The 19,138-nt window shown below is 50.2% G+C and overlaps 1 long non-coding RNA gene across 3 annotated transcripts; it reads left to right on the top strand.

Annotated features, from left to right (window-relative positions):
• The first annotated feature begins 3,205 nt into the window (after positions 1 to 3,205).
• Positions 3,206 to 18,007, top strand: LOC123356372. 3 transcript variants are annotated; one of them, XR_006575345.1, is made up of 6 exons: positions 3,206 to 3,407; positions 4,130 to 4,252; positions 7,176 to 7,749; positions 8,156 to 8,230; positions 9,090 to 9,243; positions 16,032 to 16,209. It is a non-coding gene; the product is annotated as an uncharacterized LOC123356372 (long non-coding RNA). The 3 variants fall into 3 exon arrangements; XR_006575344.1 differs by lacking the exon at positions 16,032 to 16,209 and adding an exon at positions 17,952 to 18,007 and having other exon boundaries at positions 3,206 to 4,252; XR_006575343.1 differs by having other exon boundaries at positions 3,206 to 4,252.
• Positions 18,008 to 19,138: the final 1,131 nt, after the last annotated feature.

Below are 19,138 nucleotides of genomic sequence, written 5' to 3' on the forward strand. Positions count from 1 at the left end.
GATGTAGAAAGCATTGGAAGTAGTGATGAAAACCTGAGCAGATACCGGTATTGATGGAGAGACAGGCAGTGAAAGTGACTAAAATTTCTCAGAGGGATGACTTAAGAACATTTGCTAATGTTGTTGATTGTTGTGCAGGGGAAAGGGTGAGAACTGTTCCCATCAGTCTCCTTGTTGTCCATTCCTTTTCCCTTCTTCATTTACAGTATAACTACAAAATAGTTTTCAATATTTCTGAGTATATAACATATGCCGTCAAAAGCAGGACTACCAAAAGTGTTAAAAGTGTTAAAAATACTGGTACATGTCTTCCTATTCATTAAATAAAATACTGTTTTACTGTTCTACTAATGTGTATATTTTCTTTAAGTTAAAAAAAGTTAAAAATTTATTTTTTTAAAAATAGCACCAAACTTTAAGGGTGCGGCTTATAATCAGGAGCGGCCTATACTCGGAACAATACGGTACATGGGCCCCGACCACGCTTAAGGGCACCTTTGGTACCTCTGCCGATTATTGAAGTCCCCTTTGAGCGAATAGCTATGGACCTAGTAGGCTGCTAGAGAAATCAGCCCGAGGCCATCAGCACATACTGGTGGTGCTAGATTATGCCACCCGATACCCCAAGGCCATTCCCCTACGGAACACTACGTCCAAGACCATAGCTAAAGAATTAATTCAAATTTTTGCTAGAGTGGGAATACCCAAAGAGATCCTGACGGATCAAGGAACCCCCTTTATGTCTAAATTAATGAAGGATCTATGTGCAATGCTCCACATACGGACCCTAAGGACATCAGTCTATCATCCGCAGACCGATGGCCTCGTCGAGCGTTTTAATAGAACATTGAAGAACATGATACGAAAGGTGGTGAGCCGGGATGGGAAGAACTGGGACACCCTACTACCATACCTAATGTTTGCGATCAGGAAGGTGCCCCAGACTTCAACTGGGTTTTCCCCATTGAACTGTTATATGGTCGCCACCCCCATGGCATACTGGACATTGCCAAAGAAAGTTGGGAAGAACAGCCGAACCCAGGGAGAAACCTCATCGAGCATGTGTTGCAGATGAAAGACAGGATAGCCCAAGTCACCCCCATAGTGCGGGAACACATGGAGAGGGCACAAGGGGCCCAACAAACATACTACAATCGCCAAGCGACGATCCGAAAATTCCAGGTGGGAGATCGGGTAACGGTACTCGTACCCACAGCAGAGAGCAAGCTCCTGGCCAGATGGCAGGGGCCATACGAGATAATAGAAGCCATTGGAGAGGTCGATTACAAAGTCCGACAGCCTGGACGCCGGAAGCTGAAACAAATCTATCATATAAACCTGTTGAAACCTTGGCAAGACAGAGAAGCTCATGTGGTCACTCTAGGGTCACCTCCTCCCAAGAGCAACTCGCCTGGCCAAGTGGGAATATCCCCAGAATTGACCCTGACCAATGAACTGAGGTGATCAACATGATCAAACGCAACAAGGACGTGTTCTCAGAAAAGCCAGGCAGGACTACTGAGGTTCACCATCACATCCTCACAGAGCCTGGAGTGAAGGTGAATGTCAAGCCATACCGGATTCCGGAGGCAAAAAGAGAAGAGATCAAGACAGAAGTCAGAAAATGTTGAAGTTAGGGGTCATTGAAGAGTCTCATAGCCAATGGTCAAGCCCAGTGGTCCTAGTACCTAAACCAGATGGCAGTATGAGGTTTTGCAATGACTTCCGGAAACTGAATGAGGTGTCCCAATTTGATGCGTACCCTATACCCTGGATAGATGAGTTAATTAACCGACTGGGGAAAGCACGATTTTTGTCCACCCTTGACCTGACTAAGGGTTATTGGCAAATTCCCTTGGCCAAGGCCAACAAAGAGAAGATGGCCTTTTCAACACCAGAGGGACTGTATCAATACACTGTCCTCCCTTTTGGTTTACATGGGGCTCCTGCAACCTTCCAACAGCTCATGGACAAACTGTTGCGTCCACATGGCAGGTATGCAGCTGCCTATCTTGATGACGTCATTATACATAGTCCAGATTGGGAGACGCACTTGGGGAAGGTGGAAGCAGTCCTGGACACCCTGAGGAAGGCGGGGCTGACTGCAAATCCCTCCAAATGCGCAATTGGGCTAGCAGAAGCCAAATACCTTGGGTATATAGTGGGGAGAGGCGTGGTGAAGCCCCAACTCAACAAGTTAGAGGCAATACAGAATTGGCCCCGACCAGTCCGGAAGAAACAGATCAGAGCATTCCTGGGGCTGGTTGGGTACTTCAGGCGGTTCATCCCCCACTTTTGCCACCAGGGCATGCCCGTTAACAGACCTAACGAAAGCCCGTGGCCCAGACATAGTGAGATGGTCTAGCGTGGCTGAGGAGGCTTTTGCAGATCTGCAGACCGCCCTCTGCACCGACCCAGTGCTGGTAGCTCCAGACTGGGAGAAAGTTTATCTTGCAAATGGATGCCTGTGAGGTTGGGTTGGGAGCGGTTCTTTCACAAATGGTTGGAACGGAAGAACACCCAGTCCTGTTCCTCAGTAGGAAACTCCTGCCCAGGGAACGTAAATATACCGTAGTAGAGAAGGCATGCCTGGCCTTAAAGTGGGCCATAGAAAGTCTTCGCTACTACCTACTCGGATGGAGGTTTACCCTTGTCACGGACCATGCTCCTCTGAAGTGGATGCACCAAAACAAAGAGAAAAATGCGAGAGTGACAAGGTGGTTCCTGTCGCTACAACCCTTCCACTTCAGAGTACGACATAGGTCCAGAATCAAGCATGGCAACGCGGATGGCCTTTCAAGGGTACACTGTTTGCCGACCCAAATAGCCCAACCCTGTAGTGTTGAGCGGGGGGGGGGGGAATATGTGATAAACTCAGGACAGACAGCTGCAAGGGAGGGGTAGGAATCAGTCCCAGAGGGTTAAAAGGCCCTCTTCCTTATCAACTGGGAGGCGACTACAGGTCAATCAGGTTCAGCTGAGAAAGGGTTACCAAGGTAGCAAATTAGAATCAGCTGATTCCAACTTGGGGCTGCCTGAGACCTTTTTAAACCCTTCCCTGGGAGGAAGGAAGGGAGGAGAGCGGAGAGAGAAGGAGCCCTGCTGCCAGGAGTGTTGGAGCAGGAAGACAGCAAGCCTCCCCAGGGGGAGAGGCAGTGCTCTCTCCCACAAGGGAGTAAAAATACTCTAAACAGGACTGGTGGAGAGACGGGGAGCAGACTTCCCCTGTGTCCCAAGGGGGACCGCATTACCCAAGCCGGTCTCACCAGGGCTAAAAGCAGCAGAGGCTGGGGAGACTGAGAAGGTGCCTTGCCACACCGGACAAACCCATTGTGCAGCAGGAAATGATCCTCTGCTTGCTCCCGCTGCTGCTGCATCTTGAAGACCAGGATGAGAGTGTGTCACTGGTAAGTGCCACGGTCATTATTTCCTTAAGAGCAAAGAGCCAGAATCCCCTGGGGCCCCCACTCCATTAATGGCCAGAGCCCCTTGCCCAAGCAGAGTCTTCTCCCTGCTTCACTCCATGCTGGAGCCTAGTGCCTCATCCATTCGCACAGCACACAGCACAATTTGGAAGAAAAGCCTTCTTCTGGGAAAGAGTCCTGACCCTCTATTGCAAAGACAGGCCTCAGGTTTACAACAACAAGAGGCAGCAAAAGAAAAGGGAGCATAAATCTGTAAGTGCCCCTTCGGTTCAGGGAGCTGATATCTGCCTACAGCCTTCTGGAAAATGGGTGCAGCTGCCCTGACTTCTTCCCTGGGGCTCCTGAGAGAACTTCTCCAGGTCCTAGCTTCCCAACATTCACTAGACATTGATTTCTTTTGTTGGGCCAATTGGGATGTGGAGGGAAGTCTGATCTGGGGGCCCCTTTGGTCCGACTCTTTGGGATCCCAAAGCTGACTCACGCTCTCATGCAGTCTCTTTGCACAGAAGGACTGAGCTGTGGAGATCTCTTATGGCTCCCTCCAATCAATTCTCAGTTCCCTCTCCTGAGCACAGTCCTGTGTACAACAAATTACAGGAATCTCCACTAGCAGGAAAAGAAGAACAAGGGACGGGGAAGGTCCGATGTCCCCCAGACTATCGCTCCCTCAATGAGAACTCTCTTGGTCTCACCTTCTCTTGCAGAGATGTAAACTGACCCTCTTCCGCTGCACAGTGTTTCTCAGGTGGGCTCATTTGAAGATGCTGTTCCGCAGCATGGCCTGGGATGGCTCCTCTCAGCTCCTGAAGTGTGCCTGGAAGTGCTTGGTAGGTGAATTCCTTGTGCCTTGAGAGTGGTGAATGGGGACTTGAGGGAGACCTTTCTAACCGCACACCCTGAGTACCAAGGGTAATTTCTGCTTCCCACTCATTAGCCCGTGAAATTAGAAGCAATCCCTTCCAGAGGCTTTCTGGCTTTTTTTTTTTTTGAGTTGTTTTCCAATCTGACCCTTTCCCCTTCCCTAAACCTCCCTCAGTGCTGCCCAGTGATAAGCTGCCAAAATCTTAACAACGGGTTTCCTATAAAAAGTTCTGATTTAACAACGGGTTCCCTATAAAAAGTTCTGATTTAAGGGATGTGCGACAGCATGCATTTTTTGTACCAATAGGGTTACCATACGTCCATATTTTCCCAGGAGGTGATTAAGAACCGAAAAGCCTGACATGTACAATGGGTCAATGATATGATATTCTTAACCTTTTTCCAGAGGGTATGGCTGGAGAGTCTTGCCCGCATGCTCGGAGTTCAGCTGACCGCCATATTTGGGGTCAGGAAGGAATTTTCCTCCAGGGTAGATTGGCAGTGGCCCTGGAGGTTTTTCGCCTTCCTCCGAAGCATGGGGCAGGGGTCGCTTGCTAAAGGAGTAGGTGGATCGGCTTATGTGGCCTGCATCTTGCAGGAGGTCAGACTAGATGATAATAATGGTCCCTTCTGATCTTGAATTCTATGATTCTATGAAAATACAGATGTATTTTAACCCTACCTAAATTCTTTTTTAAAAAGATGGGGCTGAACTAGAAATGAGCTCCGTTTCACATGTGTGGGTGGTGATCAGGGAAAGTCTCAATTTTTGGGTCTTTTTCTTATATAGGCTCCTATTATCCCTCACCCCCGTCCTGATTTTTCACACTTGCTGTCTGGTCACTCTAGGGTGTGCAGATGTGTGGGTCCCAGCTGCTCCCTGCCCCCCCCTCATTAAAGCAGGTGTGCAGGGTTACTGCCCTGGGAACTGCAGGGCACCAGTGGATGTGGGGCTGGCTGCAGATAGGGGCGTGGGGCAGGGCTAGCTGGAGGCAGGGAGTGACACGGGCTGGCTGTGGGCAGGTGATGCAGATGGGCGGGCTGCGGGTGGCTGTGGGCAGGGGGTGGCTGCGGGCGGCTGTGGGCAGAGGCTGGCTGCAGGCAGGGGGTGGCTGTGGCAGGGGCTGCAGGCAGAGGGCGGCTGTGGGCAGAGGGCGGCTGTGGGCAGGGGCTGGCTGCGGGCGGCTGTGGGCAGGGGGTGGGGCAGAGGGCGGCTGTGGGCAGGGGGTGGGGCAGAGGGCGGCTGTGGGCAGGGGGTGGGGCAGAGGGCGGCTGTGGGCAGGGGGTGGGGCCGAGGGCGGCTGTGGGCAGGGGGTGGCTGGGGGCAGGGGCTGGCTGCGGGCAGGGGCGGCTGTGGGCAGGGGCTGGCTGCGGGTGGCTGTGGGCAGGGGCTGGCTGCGGGTGGCTGTGGGCAGGGGGTGGGGCAGGGGGCGGCTGTGGGCAGGGGCTGGCTGCAGGCAGGGGGCTGGCAGGGGGCAGGGGGCTGGCTGCGGGTGGCTGGGGGCAGGGGCTGGCTGCGGGCAGAGGGCGGCTGTGGGCAGGGGCTGGCTGCAGGTGGCTGTGGGCAGGGGCTGGCTGCAGGTGGCTGTGGGCGGGCAGGGGGTGGGGCAGGGGGGCGGCTGCAGGCAGGGGGGCAGCTGTGGCTGGCTGGGGGCAGGGGCTGGCTGGGGGCAGGGGCTGGCTGGGGGCGGCTGTGGGCAGGGGCTGGCTGCGGGAAGGGGCTGGCTGTGGGCAGGGGGTGGGGCTGGGGCTGGCTGTGGGTGGCTGTGGGTGGCAGGGGCGGGCTGTGGGTGGCTGTGGGCAGTGAGTGGGGCAGGGGGCGGCTGTGGGCAGGGACTGGCTGCAGGCAGGGGGGTGGCTGTGGGCAGGGGCTGGCTGGGGGCAGGGGCTGGCTGGGGGTGGCTGGGGGCGGCTGCGGGTGGCTGGGGGCTGGGGGCAGGGGGTGGCTGGGGGTGGCTGGGGGCAGGGGGTGGGGCAGAGGGTGGCTGTGGCAGGGGCTGGCTGTGGGTGGCAGGGGGGTGGCTGGGGGCAGGGAAGGCGGGGGAGGGGCGCAGACACACACGGGGGGGGGGCTGGGAGCAGCAGGAGGCAGCCAGGGACTCACGGGGCAGCAGCCGGAGCCCCAGGGCCAGAGGTCCAAAGAGCAGGAGCAGCAACAGGGCCAGGAGGCAGCTCACATGGCTCTCGCAGCACAGCGCAGCGCCCCCCGGCGGCCGGGAGGAGGAATTACAGGCTTCCCAGGCAGAGCCCATCAAAGCTTCCCTCGCAGGGAAGCTAGTTAACAAGCGGTTCTAAAACCGCTTCTAAATTTAACAACGGGTTCGTGCGAACCCGTGCGAACCGGCTCCAGCTCACCCCTGGTGCTGCCTCTATGTTTTGCCTGTGGGGACTCTGCTCCGTGTGCCTGTGGGGTCAGTACATTGGCTTTGTACCCTGCTCCTGCTGTCTGTGGCCCCTGCTGCACTGCAGGCGCTGTGGCGTTAGAAACGCTGTGACTCCTGCGCCTCCTCTGCAACTGGCCCTGACCCTGAGAGGGTCCAGTTGTTTCCTCACCTGGACCTGACCCAGTAGTCAGGTCCCATCCGCTTCGGTTGGGTGGCAGGACTCTATTCCAGGCTCTCTGCTGGTTCATTTCTGCAGGAATTACAATCCCTTCAGATTTTTGAATTTTTTCTCCACAACTGTCAGACCGGCAAACTTTTTTCTGTTAAAATGAAAGCTGAGGTTATGGAGAACACAATAGTAACTCCAGAGAGGTGCTGCTATGGCGTATGGGCTCATGCTGGTTGTTGCCATGCCCTGGCTCTACGCTTTGGTTTTCCTGGACTAGTCGCTGTGGGGAGAACATGTCGTTTGTATATTGTGCATTTCTTCTCTCTTTCTTCCTAGATGCAGAACAACGAGAGCTGCATCCCCAAATTCCTGTTCCAGGCCTTAGAGTACCTGGAAAGCTCATTGTAGGGAGCCAGGGTGGCTTCCCTCCGAACCTGAGGGTAAAGAGCTGCTCTCTCAGCCTGAGGAGATGGGCCAGACCAAGCTTACTCCACCTCCCAGAAGTGGAGCCATGGAACAGGAAGTACAAAGGGTGGGGCCCTTAGCCCAGTCAGGGCACCACCAGGGAGAGAGGCAGATGCAGATCGCTGGCTGTTCCCTTCAGACCCTGCTGCTGGGCCAGGGGAGGCCCTGGACCAGGAGAAACCTGACCTGGAGGAAGGACAAGGGCTGCCAGAGCTGCCTGCCACCGAGTACCCAGAGGAACTGGAGGAGCCTGAGGCGCAGGGAGAGCTGGAGCTGCCAGCAGCTGAGTACCCGGAGGAGCTGGAGGAGCCAGATGCGGAGGGGGAGCTGGAGCTGCCAGCAGCCGAGTACCTGGAGGAGCTGGAGCTGCCAGCAGCCAAGTACCTGGAGGAGCCAGAGGCGGAGTGGGAGACAACAATAAGACATTCTGCAGCCCTGTCCATTGGTAAGCAGAGCAACTTCACTTGATCTTTTTTAAAATGCTTCCTTCAAAGCCCTTTTCTAGACTGCTGCTCTGTTCCCTCTGACAGCGCTATAATCCTAACAGTGTGTGTGTGTGTGTGAGCGTGTGTGCGAAGGGAGCAACTTAGCTTTATTGACCGCACTAACGTCCCCTGTCCACAACTTCTCTTTGACTGCGCGTAGGGGAAACCAGCATGATGTGAATTCAATCTCCTTTGGAAATGAGTCTCTCAGTGACTTCTAGGCTTCTGATGCTTTATCTAATGTGCTTTGTGAACAGATGTAAGGAATGTATTTAATTTCCCAAGGGCTGTCTTGGGGGAATGGCTGCATCTTTAGCAGTTTTCAGCAAAGGATTTGAAAAGTAATGAGATTCATTGTCTATCTAGGAAATACTATCCACCATTACTGCAACTTGTTGTCTGAAACGGTGAATGAAGATGGCATCTCCCACCTGTATGAAGGTAAGGAAATACCTCTGTGTGTTTGTGCCTCTGTGGGAAGTACAGGGGTGCAAGCACAGGGCCTGAACACAGGTTTGAATGTGTCCCTCTGTCTAAGGACAGTGTTTAAGGAACAAGGATGGTCACTTTCACCGAGGTGCCACAATATGTGTATGGGAGCAGGGAAATTCCATCCCTAGCTCCTAGAATAGACGTAGCCTTAGAGCTGTGTGGGGAGACTGTCTTCATAGAGGTCTGAAGGTCTCTAAAGGAAGGCCTGACAGAATTGAAAAGGGCTGTTATTATTAAGGGTGGTGGCGGCGGCGGCGATGGCGATGATGATGACGACGACGACGACAATTACCCTCTGTAGTAAATGATTCATTTCCTGACCTCCCTGAAATGGAGTGATGGCCAGGGAACTTCACTCAGAGATTAGTTATCAGCTCATAGGAAATCCCATGAGTGCAGATGGGAAACACTTTTCCCTGTGACCTCTTAAAGAATGAAGGCACAGGGCCACAAAGGATTTCAGTAGATGTTAGGAGCCTAAATCCCTTTGTGGATTTCGGCCTAAATGTTTGATGGTTTAACGCCTCTGCTGCTGTCACGTTCCTGTTCGATCCAAAGAACAAGTGTCCCCAACTGTCTGTGTGTACATGTGTCTGTCCATGTGTATGCCGGCGGAGGGGAAAGTTACGCACAGAATGGGGTCTCCTCTCTGTTCAGGGCTATTTTGGGAGTAGCTGAGTTGTTGTTTCTGTGCCCCGACTCTTGGGTAGCTAATAGCATGTGGCAAAGAACATCTGAAGGGGAGGTTTCCTAGACACCCGTCACATCAGCACCATGGGGCTTTCAACCCGTTTCCTCTTTGTTTCAGCTTTTCAGGAAGTGCCTTTGACATCTGACAGGACCACATGGTACATCCTCAATAGACATTACAAATGGTTGCAGAAGCTTGGCAATCTCGTTTCGGGTTCTGCATTTGACTAGGGAACTGGAACTGACACAGAAGACCTCTTTGTCCTGCTATGGTACGTACAACAGACGCTTATCAACTTTTTGGTGTCCCTAGCCTCTGTTTGCCAGAAGCTGGGAATGAGTGACAGGGGATTGATCACTAGATTACCTGTCTGTTCATTCCCTCTGGGGCACCTGGCATTGGCTGCTGTCGGAAGACAGGATATTGGTCTAGATGGACCTTTGGTCTGACCCGGTATGGACTTTATGTTTGGAACCGGGCGGCTGAACGAGGAGTTGGATATTGGCAGATGACACAATATTATGTAGGTTAGTCAGGCGTAGAGAAGACTTTGAAGAAGTTCAAAAGCATCTAATAAAGCCATGTGACTGGGCAGCACAATGGCAGATAAAAACCAGTGCTGGCTGGATTATCGATTCTCGGCCAATGGGAGCTGCAAGGGGGCAGAGCCGACAGGTAAGAACAGCACCCAGGACAGAGGTTCCCAGTGCAGTGCTCGTCATGGCAATGTGGGTGTGCGGGAGAGGAACGGCAGCGCATGGCGCTGCCTCACCCCCACCCCAGCCAGGCAGAGCCGCCCCGGCTGGAATGCAGCACACAAGGGCTTTAGTGGCTGCAGCATGAGGACCCCCTGAGCCCTACTTCTTTCATGAGTGAATCACTGCCCCACTTCTGCCCCATCCCCACACACTGTTATAGGGCAGAACCCTGTGGATGATCTCTGAAATCTCTCACTGTAAGATTAAGTCCATTAATGGCTATTAGCCACGATGGGTAAGGAATGGTGTCCCTAGACTGTTTGTTTGTCAGAAGGTGGAGATGAATGGCAGGAGAGAGATCACTTGATCATTACCTGTTATTACCTGGCATTAGCCACTGTCTGTAAGCAGGATACTGGGCTAGATGGACCTTTGGTCTGACCCAGTACAACCGTTCTTATGTAATTAAGTTACTGCAGAGTCAGGACAACAGCACCTTTGGGCTCCATGTCTGACATCTCACCCCACTGCATAGAACCCAACATTCACAGAGCTTCTTGCATGTGATTCTCTCAGACATCAGAGCCAGGTGGAGAGAGGGGAAATTCTCCCAGACTCCCTTTATCCATTGCCAGCCCACAGGGTAGAGTTGCAGGTGGTTGGCTGCTCTCTTTAAGCAATGCCAGTTCTCAGGAAAATTGCAAAGGAGCATTAGCTGAGGCCCACTTCAATTAGTAGAGGACAGAGGGAGGAGTTCTCAGAGGAGATATACAGCACCCTTCTGGATGGGTCACCCTACCGCGGAACGTTCCCTGATTAGTCAAATCCAGTCTTTGGGTGTGTAAAACGCTGGTTGCCCCTGCCAAATGTTAGTAAAAGAAGGGAAGAAAATCCAAAATGTCCATGCCTATCTATAGGGTGCCATCTTGGACTTGGGACAAGAATGTGGTGACCTTTTGTCATGTGCTCTATGATTTTGGGATGGGAAGCACACTCCCACGCACGGATTGAATCCGCGTAGATAGGATCTAACATCCAGACAGAGACGACTCAAAGAGGGATAGGGAGGGTTTTTAGTTAGGTCTACTCACCCGTTCCTGTGTCCAGCATCGAAGTCCGTCCCTGACGTCCAACGTCAAGAGAGCAGCAGCCGTCCATCGCTGCCCCTGCAAGAGAACATAAGAAGAACATAAGAACATAAGAAAGGCCGTACCGGGTCAGACCAAAGGTCCATCTAGCCCAGTATCTGTCTACCGACAGTGGCCAATGCCAGGTGCCCCTGAGGGAGTGAACCTAACAGGCAATGATCAAGTGATCTCTCTCCTGCCATCCATCTCCATCCTCTGACAAACAGAGGCTAGGGACACCATTCTTACCCATCCTGGCTAATAGCCATTTATGGACTTAGCCACCATGAATTTATCCAGTCCCCTTTTAAACATTGTTATAGTCCTAGCCTTCACAACCTCCTCAGGTAAGGAATTCCACAAGTTGACTGTGCGCTGCGTGAAGAAGAACTTCCTTTTATTTGTTTTAAACCTGCTGCCTATTAATTTAATTTGGTAACCCCTAGTTCTTGTATTATGGGAATAAGTAAATAACTTTTCCTTATCCACTTTCTCAACATCACTCATGATTTTATATACCTCTATCATGTCCCCCCTTAGTCTCCTCTTTTCCAAACTGAAGAGTCCTAGCCTCTTTAATCTTTCCTCATATGGGACCCTCTCTAAACCCCTAATCATTTTAGTTGCTCTTTTCTGAACCTTTTCTAGTGCTAGAATATCTTTTTTGAGGTGAGGAGACCACATCTGTACACAGTATTCGAGATGTGGGCGTACCATGGATTTATATAAGGGCAATAATATATTCTCAGTCTTATTCTCTATCCCCTTTTTAATGATTCCTAACATCCTGTTTGCTTTTTTGACCGCCTCTGCACACTGCGTGGACATCTTCAGAGAACTATCCACGATGACTCCAAGATCTTTTTCCTGACTCGTTGTAGCTAAATTAGCCCCCATCATGTTGTATGTATAGTTGGGGTTATTTTTTCCAATGTGCATTACTTTACATTTATCCACATTAAATTTCATTTGCCATTTTGTTGCCCAATCACCTAGTTTTGTGAGATCTTTTTGAAGTTCTTCACAATCTGCTTTGGTCTTAACTATCTTGAGTAGTTTAGTATCATCTGCAAACTTTGCCACCTCACTGTTTACCCCTTTCTCCAGATCATTTATGAATAAATTGAATAGGATTGGTCCTAGGACTGACCCTTGGGGAACACCACTAGTTACCCCTCTCCATTCTGAGAATTTACCATTAATTCCTACCCTTTGTTCCCTGTCCTTTAACCAGTTCTCAATCCATGAAAGGACCTTCCCTTTTATCCCATGACAGCTTAATTTACGTAAGAGCCTTTGGTGAGGGACCTTGTCAAAGGCTTTCTGGAAATCTAAGTACACTATGTCCACCGGATCCCCCTTGTCCACATGTTTGTTGACCCCTTCAAAGAACTCTAATAGATTAGTAAGACACGATTTCCCTTTACAGAAACCATGTTGACTATTGCTCAACAGTTTATGTTTTTCTATGTGTCTGACAATTTTATTCTTTACTATTGTTTCAACTAATTTGCCCGGTACCGACGTTAGACTTACCGGTCTGTAATTGCCGGGATCACCCCTAGAGCCCTTTTTAAATAATAGCGTTACATTAGCTAACTTCCAGTCATTGGGTACCGAAGCCGATTTAAAGGACAGGTTACAAACCTTGGTTAATAGTTCCGCAACTTCACATTTGAGTTCTTTCAGAACTCTTGGGTGAATGCCATCTGGTCCCGGTGACTTGTTAATGTTGAGTTTATCAATTAATTCCAAAACCTCCTCTAGTGACACTTCAATCTGTGACAGTTCCTCAGATTTGTCACCTACAAAAGCCAGCTCAGGTTTGGGAATCTCCCTAACATCCTCAGCCGTGAAGACTGAAGCAAAGAATCCATTTAGTTTCTCCGCAATGACTTTATCATCTTTAAGTGCTCCTTTTGTATTTTCATCGTCAAGGGGCCCCACTGGTTGTTTAGCTGGCTTCCTGCTTCTGATATACTTAAAAAACATTTTGTTATTACCTTTGGAGTTTTTGGCTAGCCGTTCTTCAAACTCCTCTTTGGCTTTTCTTATTACACTCTTCCACTTAAGTTGGCAGTGTTTGTGCTCCTTTCTATTTGCCTCACTGGGATTTGACTTCCACTTTTTAAAGGAAGTCTTTTTATCTCTCACTGCTTCTTTTACATGGTTGTTAAGCCACGGTGGCTCTTTTTTAGTTCTTTTACTGTTTTTCTTAATTTGGGGTATACGTTGAAGTTGGGCCTCTATTATGGTGTCTTTAAAAAGGGCCCACGCAACTTGCAGGGATTTCGCTTTAGTCACTGTACCTTTTAACTTTTGTCTAACTAACCCCCTCATTTTTGTATAGTTCCCCCTTTTGAAATTAAAGGCCACAGTGTTGGGCAGTTGAGATGTTCTTCCCACCACAGGGATGTTGAATGCTATTGTATTATGGTCACTATTTCCAAGCGGTCCCGCTATAGTTACCTCTTGGACCAGCTCCTGCGCTCCACTCAGGATTAAATCTAGAGTCGCCTCTCCCCTTGTGGGTTCCCGTACCAGCTGCTCCATGAAGCAGTCATTTAAAGTATCGAGAAATTTTATCTCTGCATTTCGTCCTGAAGTGAAATGTTCCCAGTCAATATGGGGATAATTGAAATCCCCCACTATTATTGGGTTCTTAATTTTGATAGCCTCTCTAATTTCCCTTAGCATTTCATCATCACTATTACTGTCCTGGTCAGGTGGTCGATAATAGATCCCTACTGTTATATTTTTACTAGAGCATGAAATTTCTATCCATAGAGACTCTATGGAACCTGTGGATTCGCTTAAGATTTTTACTTCATTTGAATCTATACTTTCTTTAACATATAGTGCCACTCCTCCCCCTGCACGGCCTGTTCTGTCCTTCCGATATATTTTGTACCCCGGAATGATTGTGTCCCATTGATTGGTCTCAGTCCACCAGGTTTCTGTGATGCCTATTATATCTATATCCTCCTTTATCACAAGGCACTCTAGTTCACCCATCTTATTATTTAGACTTCTGGCATTTGTGTACAAGCACTTTAAAAACTTGTCCCTGTTTATTAACCTGCCTTTTTCTGATGTGCCAGATTCTTTTTTATGTGACTGTTTATCATCTGATCCGGCCCTTACATTATACTTCTCATTCCTCTGCTCCTGACTATAACCTGGAGATTCTCTATCATCAGACTCTCCCCTAAGAGAAGTCTGTGTCCGATCCACACGCTCCTCTGCAGCAGTCAGCTTTCCCCCATCTCCTAGTTTAAAAACTGCTCTACAACCTTTTTAATGTTTAGCGCCAGCAGTCTGGTTCCACTTTGGTTTAGGTGGAGCCCATCTCTCCTGTATAGGCTCCTCCCATCCCAGAAGTTTCCCCAGTTCCTAATGAACGCGAACCCCTCCTCTCTACACCATCGTCTCATCCACGCATTGAGACTCTGAAGCTCTGCCTGCCTACCTGGCCCTGCGCGTGGAACTGGGAGCATTTCTGAAAATGCCACCATAGAGGTCCTGGATTTCAGTCTCTTCCCTAGCAGCCTAAATTTGGCTTCCAGGACATCTCTCCTACCCTTCCCTATGTCATTGGTACCTACATATACCACGACCACCGGCTCCTCCCCAGCACTACACATAAGTCTATCTAGATGCCTCGAGAGATCCGCAACCTTCGCACCAGGCAGGCAAGTCACCATACGATTCTCCCGGTCATCACAGACCCAGCTATCTACATTTCTAATAATCGAATCTCCCATTACTAACACCTGCCTTCTCCTAGAAACTGGAGTTCCCTCCCCCGGAGAGGCAACCTCGGTGCGAGAGGCAACCCCAGCACCATCTGGAAGGAGGGTCCCAACTACGGGAAGGTTTCCCTCTGCTCCCATTGACTGCTCTACTTCCCTGGGCCCTTCTTCCTCCTCAACAGCACAGGAGCTGTCTAAGCGGAGGTGGGACAATTCTACAGTGTCCCGGAAAGCCTCATCAACATACCTCTCTGCCTCTCTCAGCTCCTCCAGTTCCGCCACCCTGGCCTCCAAAGTCCGTACATGGTCTCTGAGGGCCAGGAGCTCCTTGCACCGACTGCACACATACGCCACCCGCCCACAGGGCAGGTAATCATACATGCGACAGTCAGTGCAATAAACTGGATAGCCCCCACTCTGCTGCTGGGCTTCTGCCTGCATTGTCTCCTAGTTAGTGAAAGGGTGGTTTACGGAAAGTAGTTTTGGACTGTGGTTCGGTTTATAGGTTTTAGGGGGGGGGCACGGGGAAGGGGTTAGGGCTGGCGAGGGACTCCCACTCCCTTCCCACTCCCCTTCTAAACTCCCTTGCGAACCTCCCTGTTAGCAGCCCCTGTTCGCAAAGCTCCCTGGTTGCTTGTGCGCGGCTTTATAAAGCCCTGGCCTGAGTGAATGCCCCGCCCACTGATTAAGGCTCAGCCAATTACCAGAGGCTTTGAGCTTTCAAACCTGCCTCCAACTGCCAGCCAGAGCACACGGTCCCTCAAACAACCAAACAAACAAACAGACTGACAAACACAAGCTCAGCACACAGCAAGTAACCCCCAAACACAAACAAACACACACTACAGACAGTCACTTACCCCACAGATGCTGTATTAGCTCCTCCTTCGCCTGGAGAACTCCCTTGCGAAACTCCCTGTTAGCAGCCCCTGTTCGCAAAGAAGAGAGAGAACATCAACATTACCTCATGGGTGTAATTGTTTGTGAGAGTGGAGCATTTCCAGAGTTAAAATTTTGTTAATCTGCCCCTTCTCTAGCCTATCCTAGCCCTTTTCCTCGTAGTAAATAAAGCCTTGTTTGTGTGGTTACCACTGTGTGGCCTTATTTTCTTGTGCTAAGGCAAGCTCCGATAGACGGGCTTTACAAAGGCCTGCTCCACCCTACGAGTTTTATCTCGAATTTAGCAGTGTTAAACCCAATTAACCCTGCACCCGTCCACACAATGAAGCCCTTTATTTCGATATAAAAGGCTCTTAATATCGATATCTGTACTCTTCCCTGACGAGGGGAGTAGTGCTGAAATCGGTATTGCCATTGCGAATTTGGGTTAGTGTGGCTGCAATTCGATGGTATTGGTCTCCGGGAGCTATCCCACAGTGCACCATTGTGACCACTCTGGACAGCCATCTGAATTCAGATGCACTGGCCAGGTAGACAAGAAAAGCGCCGCGAACTTTTGAATTTCATTTTCTGTTTGCTCAGCATGGAGAGTTGATCAGCACAAGTGACCAGGCAGTCCCAGAATAAAAAAAGAGCTCCAGCATGGACCGTACGGGAGACACTGAAACTGATCTCTGTATGAGGAGATGAATCTCTTCTATCAGAACTCCGTTCCAATAGACAAAATGCCAAAACATTTGAAAAAATCTCCAAGGCTATGATGGACAGAGGCCACAAAAGGGACTCAACACAGTGCTGCGTGAAACTTAAGGAGCTGAGACAAGCGTACCAGAAAGCCAAAGAATCAAATGGATGCTCACGGAAGGAGGGGCGACTGACGACTGTAGCTATCCCACAGTTCCCGCACTCTCCAAAAACCATTTGAATTCTTGGCTGAGCTCCCAAAGCCTAAAGGGTCAAAAACATTGTCGCGGGTGGTTCAGGGTATATGTCGTCAGCCCTCCTCCCCCTCTCCATCCCCCCCCGCCCCATGAATGCAAAGGGAAAAAATCCTCTCTCGCCTTTTTTCAATGTCACCGTATGTCTACTGGATGCCGCTGGCAGATGTGGTGCTGCAGCGCTACACAGCAGCATCCCCTTCCCTTCCCTTGCGGATGGCAGACAGTACAGTATGACTGGTATCCGTCATCATCATCCCGTGGGTGCCCCTGGCTCGCCTCGGTGAGGTCAGCCAGGGGCGCCTGGGCAAAAATGGGAATGACTCCCAGGTCATTCTCTTCTTTAAGTTTTGTCTAAAGGAGATTCACTCCTGCCTGGAATATCATGGCAGCTTTGAGCTTTAAAGAATCCTGTGGCACCTTATAGACTAACAGACGTTTTGCAGCATGAGCTTTTGTGGGTGAATACCCACTTCTTCAGATGCATTCACCCACGAAAGCTCATGCTGCAAAACGTCTGTTAGTCTATAAGGTGCCACAGGATTCTTTGCTGCTTCTACAGAACCAGACTAACACGGCTACCCCTCTGATGCTTTGAGCTTTGTTTGCAGAGGCAATAAAGTCAGTGTTGTTTCTTATTCATGCATTCTCTATTACTTCATCACACAAATGGGGGGATAACTGCCACGGTAGCCCAGGAGGGGTGGGGGAAGAGGGAAGCAATGAGTGGCGTTGTTGCAGGGGCACCCCCTAGAATGGCATGCAGCTCATCATTTCTGCAGGATGTCTGGGGCTCTGACTCGGAGTGGCCGTTTGCCTCTCTGGTACTTTAGTAAGCTTGCCTGATAGTCTAGACAGGACTGACTCTCCATTAGACAAAACTTAAAGAAGAGAATGACCTGGGGAGTCATTCCCATTTTTATCCATCCACCCCCGGCCGACCTCACCGAGGCCGGCCAGGAGCACCCATTACAGCAGCAGACAGTACAGTATAACTGGTAACTGTCATTGTCAACTTGCAAAGCAGCAGATGGTACAGTAGGGCTGGTAACTCTTTGCTAACTTGCAAAGGCCAGGGGATGCTGCTGTGTAGCACTGCAGTACCACGTCTGTTAGCAACATCCAGTAGACATACAGTGACAGTGAAAAAAGGCTGAACGGGCTCCATGGTTGCTGTGCTATGGAGTCTGCCTGGGCAATCCAGGGAAAAGGGCGCTGTTGTGGAAAATTGACCACATGGTTGATTTTGGATCAGACAGCCTGAGGCTCCTTTATTTTATACAAGCATATATGCAAGGAGAGTCAACATGGCCACATGCAGATGGCAAGCTGCTCTACCCTCCTTAAATTTTAGCTATCTTATAAAGATTAAAACCACAGACAAATTACACATGCTTCTGTATTAATGACCTTATTTGGAATACATTGCAAAATTAATATAGGACAAAAGCAAAAACAAGCGTCTCGCCCACTAACCCCCCACCCCCACCCGTTACTCGCTGTCTGTTCTTTTGCGGTCAGTGACCTTTCTAACACAACTATTGTGGTTATATATTTCATATAGACCGTCGAATCGTGGAAATCAACGAATGGCTACGCAGATGGTGTCGGAGAGAAGGGTTTGGATTCTTTGACAATGGGATGGTCTTCCAAGAAGAAGGATTGCTAGGCAGAGACGGGCTCCACCTCACAAAGAGAGGGAAGAGCATCTTTGCAAGCAGGCTGGCTAACCTAGTGAGGAGGGCTTTAAACTAGGTTCACCGGGGGAAGGAGACCAAAGCCCCGAGGTAAGTGGGGATGTGGGATACCGGGAGGAAGCACAAGCAGGAGATTACAAGAGGGGAGGACTCCTGTCTCAGACCAAGAAAGCGGGACAATCAGCGGGTTATCTTAAATGCCTATACACTAATGCAAGAAGCCTGGGGAACAAGCAGGGAGAACTAGAAGTCCTGGCACAGTAAGGGAATTATGATGTAATTGGAATAACAGAGACTTGGTGGGATAACTCACATGACTGGAGCACTGTCATGGATGGATATAAACTGTTCAGGACGCACAGGCAGGGCAGAAAAGGTGGGGGAGTTGCGTTGTACGTAAGAGAGCAGTATGACTGCTCAGAGCTCCAGTATGAAACTGCAGAAAAACCTGAGTGTCTCTGGATTAAATTTAGAAGTATGAACAACAAGGGTAATGTCGTGGTGGGAGTCTGCTACAGACCACCGGACCAGGGGGATGAGGTGGACGAGGCTTTCTTCCAGCAACTAACAGATGTTGCTAGATCACAGGCCCTGGTTCTCATGGGTGACTTTAATCACCCCGATATCTGCTGGGAGAGCAATACAGCGGTGCACAGACAATCTAGGAAGTTTCTGGAAAGTGTAGGGGACAATTTCCTGGTGCAAGTGCTGGAGGAACCAACTAGGGGAAAAGCTCTTCTTGACCTGCTGCTCACAAACAGGGAAGAAATAGTAGAGGAAGCAATAGTGGATGGGAACCTGGGGGGCAGTGACCATGAGATGGTCGAGTTCAGGATCCTGACACAAGGAAAAAGGGAAAGCAGTAGAACAGAGACCCTGGACTTCAGAAAAGCAGACTTTGACTCCCTCAGGGAACTGATGGGCAAGGTCCCCTGGGAGAATAACATGACGGGGAAAGGAGTCGAGGAAAGCTGGCTGTATTTCAAAGAAACCTTATTGAGGTTGCAGGAACAAACCATCCCGATGTGTAGGAAGAGAAGTAAATATGGCAGGC

Source organism: Mauremys mutica, chromosome 1, assembly GCF_020497125.1.
Source record: "Mauremys mutica isolate MM-2020 ecotype Southern chromosome 1, ASM2049712v1, whole genome shotgun sequence".
In the NCBI taxonomy this organism is placed as follows: Eukaryota; Metazoa; Chordata; order Testudines; family Geoemydidae; genus Mauremys; species Mauremys mutica.